At 37.8% G+C, this 5184-nt stretch overlaps 1 long non-coding RNA gene across 1 annotated transcript; it reads left to right on the forward strand.

Moving 5' to 3' along the window:
- Positions 1 to 1773: 1773 nt before the first annotated feature.
- On the forward strand, positions 1774 to 3297 carry LOC127103897 (uncharacterized). The gene is made up of 2 exons (XR_007794801.1): positions 1774 to 2955; positions 3053 to 3297. It is a non-coding gene; the product is annotated as an uncharacterized LOC127103897 (long non-coding RNA).
- Positions 3298 to 5184: the final 1887 nt, after the last annotated feature.

Below are 5184 nucleotides of genomic sequence, written 5' to 3' on the forward strand. Positions count from 1 at the left end.
GTAGGGCTTCTTGGATGATTGGACTTGTTGCTCGAGGCTCGGGTTGGATTAATGATGTTGATTGTGTCAGGTCTATTGCATAACTTGTGTTATGCATTGCTTGATTGGCTTTGCTATAGGGCTGAATACATGTCAGGAGTTTTTGCAGTATTAGTGCATGTTAAAGCTTGAGGTATGTTTACTGATTAAATAGTGTCATGATGTTGTCGCTACGCGAAAAATACAGAGTCACCATCGGTTTTTATTTATTCCAAAGGAAAGGGAAAATATCGAGAAAACTCCAAAGTATGGTCGTCGCAACCACGAACAGGTTCGGAAGTCGGTTATGCTAGGGGAAGGTATTAGCACCCCTCACATCCATGGTACTCCATGGGAACCATCTAGGATGTTTGCGCTTACGTGTGTGTTGTTTATCGAATGTTTGCTTGCCAAAGGTTTGCGGAGTGGCGGTAGATTTTAAATTAGTGTGCTCGCCAAGGAATGGATCCTCGTGCCTACGTATGCCCACTTGTTGAAGTGAGAAATCAGAGCCTTCGTAGTTCGTGGTTTTGAAATTTGTTTGGTTTGTTTTGTTGATTTTATTACCTTGAAGAAGGGTTTTCGATAGTGTCGCCCTAAGGCTCAAACAAAAGGTTTGAATGTGTTGAATTGTTTTTAAGTTTTGAAGAAAGTGTTATTGATTTCGGATTGCACTAAAGACTATGGATAAAGGTGAATACCTCAAACGGTCAAGCCAAACGTCTTGTGTTCGAAGCATTCGGAATGAGTGTAGGAAAGCTCCAGTCTCATCCCTTCTTTATCACTTAAGGCTCATGACGTACGATCCTAATCGCCATTGATTATGTTTTTTGAGTTTGATTTGGGAAAAGACCGCTTGACGTTGGATCAAGGGTTTGTTTATTGAATTTGATTTAAAAAAGACCTCTTGATGTTGAATCAAGGGTTTGATTATTGGTTACGAAATGGTGAGTGTTTCTAATGTCTAAGGAGTAGCTAACAAGCAATAAAAGAAAGCAAGTAAATGCGTACATCGGAAAGGGGAAAGGGGTACATGTAAAGTACAAGGGATTGTAAGAAATAAAATATCTCATTGTCAAGTAGCCCAAGAGAAAGCCATGTGTGTGCAATTGTGTACTAAACTAGAAAGCAAGTAAAAGATTACAATTTTGTCTTTGAATGCTCATTTCCATGTTTGGTTTGAATGATTATCCAAGGCCTTTTGCAAAGGGTCCTAATGAGTCTCTAAGTTCATTGTCCAATGTCCATTACATGCTAAGGAATTATCTTGTTTTTGTATTTTTTAAGTCTTTGCCTTTTTTATGTTTATTTTAGAATGAGATGAATATGTACAATATAAAGCAAATAAAAGCTATTGTAAAGTAAATTTGACAAAAATAAATGTTAGGAGTTAGATGCGAAATTTAAATGAATTAGATGTTAGAATGCGGAATTGTAAAAGTTAGAGGTTAATTGTTAAATGTTAAGGTAAAATCAAAAGAAATGATAAAAAAATATTTAACCACAATATCAATATCTAAATCAAGCTCTAATATCAACACAAATCGTGCAATTATCAAATGAAGCTCTAAGGTTAAAACAACTAACAAAGTTATCATCGCATTGAAAATTAAGCAACTAATAAGAAAGAAGTCGAAAATAAACGAATTAATAATTCGAAATAAATCCTAAAATTAAGACCATTATCACAATTGATTCTACAATAAAAACCATTATCAAAGGAAATTTTAAAATTAAAACAATCATCAAGTGAAATTCTAACATATTACGATTATCAAATAAAATTCTCCAATTAGAAACAACTATCAAATGAAACTCTAAACAAAATCAACCTAATTAAATTCTAAAAAGTTAGCGTAATTCCAATTAAGCTTCCAAACAAAATCAGTACTCTAATGATCAACCAATTAGCAAACATTATTATTTAATTAGCATTTTGCAAACCTTATGATCAATACTCTAGTCATTACCCAACTAATACGATCAGCAAACTCAACATCAAATTGAGATCAACCAAAAAGAAAGGGCCTAAAAGGAATATCTATAAGCCTACACGACAAGGACTGAACGAAACGCAAAGATCCTTCATCCCTCATCGCTCACAGACGCTCCCAGTCCAGGAGAAAACGAAGCGAACACACCAGGACGTCACACCGGTCACCGGCGGCGGCGTTCCCTCCCGCTAACGGGATCTCACTCGTCCTCCACATCCTAACCTACCTGAAGAGTAACAAACTCAACACACAGAAAAACAACGACATCGCGAGATACGACTAGATAACGGCGGAAACGGATCTATTAGAATGGACGGGATCCAAATACAACCCGTACTACAACAAGGAGATTGATAGTGCGAAAGGAGGAAGAGATCCTACCGACGATGGTGAAGGCGGACTCGTCGGCGGAGAATTCGAAGCAACGGTAACTCGAAACTTCTAGTTAATTCGATCTTCTTCTCCTCGCCTCGTTTGGATCATACTGGATCTAAGCGTTCCTTGCACAGCAGATGAAACGGATCTTCCAGTTCGGTTGCATTTCGACAACGACGACGATGGCGGTTTGCGATTCTGATCTAACGAAGCGGAAGAAGAAGACGGCGTTGATGAAGCGGTTGAAGAGTGTTGGCTAATGGAGATTGAAAAAGAAAGAGAGGAAGAAGAAGAAGTGGGAGATTCCATAAGTCTCCAAGAAGCGAAGGCTTCACTCAATTCTGGTATTTATAGCACTGTTATGCACGGTGAATTTGAATTGATTCTGCACTGCTTTTTGTTATTTTGATGTCGTTTTCGTTTTCATTGTCGTTCACCGCTTGCGATGCCATTTCTGTCTTGGCTTGCATTTGCTCGGCGTGTCGTTTTGGCTTGGTTTTGTTGGAGTTGTTTGGAGATTTACGATTGCTGCCGTTTACGAATTGTAGTTGCGTTTGGAAATTTGCAGGTGAGTCATTCAAGTTGCTGTTGTTTAAATTGGCCCGTGCGTTTTACTTGATTTTCACCTGTACGCTTATGCTCTTTGGATTGCGTTTCGCTTCCAGCTTGAATGCGGCTTGTTTGTAGTCTTGGCTCAGCTGCTGTTTGCACTTGAATTGGTAGCAGGTGGTTGAGTTTTGTACGTGGTGTAGACGTACTTGGTTTATGGAGTTTTTGCTTTGGCACTTTTCTCAAATTGCTTTTCTTATTATTATTTTTCCATTTGGCTTATTGGATACCGTAAACTATGAATGGGTATGTACATGGATTTGGACAATTCAATGAATTTGGATATTAGGAATTGGACTAATTGGTTTAAATGGACAAATGGATTAGAACAAATTGTAAATTGGATTTTGGTTGGATATGTATTTGGTTAACTTGGATTTTTGGTTTGTAAAAATAGAAAATTGGATTAATTTGGAAAGAGGTTAATGGGCTCAAAGTGCAAATCTGAATTTTTGTGAACAAAAGGATGAATGGGCCCAAAGTTCCTTATGGCCCGTTAGTAAGAAAAGGTTCGAATTCGATCGAAATTTCTAAAATAAAAGATGAAATAACTTCCAAAATTAATCTAAAACTCAAAATCAAATTGAATATCCAAAATCGATTAACATCAATTTGAATTTCAAAAATAAACTTGAAACTAAGATCAATCGGGAAAGAGACTATGATGCAATTATGAAAATATGAATTGGATAACGACATGCAGTGAACCAATGAACCTAAATGATCACAAGACTTGTACATCATATTAAACCATGGTTGCATGAAATGATTGAACAAATGCATCAGTGCACCAAGAAACACATGAATTCAAGTCCCGTGTCGCCTTGTGTCAAACCATGCTTATGCAAATGGAATGAATGCTCACGATGATATGAAAATGTTTGGGGTTAGTGACCTATATGATCAATGTGAAGGGTGAGGCAAATTTTGGGGTATGACAGTTTTTTGTTATGCCATGATGAACTCCTTAAACATGATGCTAACTAATTTGAATATGATGTCATATGCATGAACTGCTGTTATGGTCTTGAACACAGATGCACATCCTTCCCATACAATAGTTCTGCACACTTGTATCATGTCATATGTTACCAACTTTGAATGCTACTATGCACTGCCCATTGATGTCTTGACTTGGTCGTGCAACTTGGCAATATGACATGTCCTTATGGCCTAAACTGGTTGAATGACTTGGATGGTTCAGGACATGTCTCAATACATTGTTGCCTTGGTATTGTAGCAGGATGCTTGGACCATAACATGCCCTTGCAAACTGAGTCTTCATGATGGAAAAGTATACTAATTTATCCTTGTATTTCATTAGTTTCATGGTGATTCTTCTACTTGGCATGCTCAAGACTGTTGCAGTTTTTGGGAACTTGGATATGCAACAAGCCTGTATGATGCAAGATGGTTTATTTGTAGCATTTCACTTGGACCATGCCTTTGGTTGCTGCTACGTGTCAGGCTCAACACATTTCAGGTTGGAAATCAGTTCTGCTGCAGGTTCATGGCAGGACTGACTTGGTCCATTTGGCTAGTGTTTTATGTGTGCCATTATGCATTGCCTTGAGTTCCTTCTGCAGGTCACATGCACATGAAATATGGTGGTTGAACAAGGGTTTGCAACATGATGACTTGGAATGGAGTTTGAAGCATTCATGACAAATGGCAAAGATTTAAAAGTCAAGGATCAAAATTTGACCTTATGATTAGCATTAGGACTAGGACTTAGGGTTTTAGGGTGAAAAGGGCTTGGGTTAACTTTGGTCAAAGTTGACCTTGAACAAAGTCAACATTTGGTCAACATGTAATTTTTGTTCTTTTTTGGATGTAATGAGCATTGCAATGGACTATTGTAAGACCCCAATTTTGGCCCTAAGATCTCTCATGACATCATAACATTGCATTTGCAAAGCCTCAAGGATCATGAGCATATTGGTTCCCTTTGCCTTTGGGTGGGACCTCTTGTGAGTGGTTTGAGATCACCAAGCATGCTTGAATTGTATATCATTGCTTTTCTCATTTTTTATTAACCCAAAAGCAAAAAAAATATGTCACTAACATTTCTTGTTTGTAGCTTGAGCAACCACAAGGTCTAAAAGCTTCTAGGAGATCCTTTGTGCAATGAAAAGGTCAAGAGGAGATGAAAGCAAGCTTGGAAATGGTTCCCAAAGCTCTCATCCAT

The sequence above is a fragment of the Lathyrus oleraceus genome, chromosome 7 (genome assembly GCF_024323335.1).
Source record: "Lathyrus oleraceus cultivar Zhongwan6 chromosome 7, CAAS_Psat_ZW6_1.0, whole genome shotgun sequence".
Taxonomy (NCBI): Eukaryota; Viridiplantae; Streptophyta; class Magnoliopsida; order Fabales; family Fabaceae; genus Lathyrus; species Lathyrus oleraceus.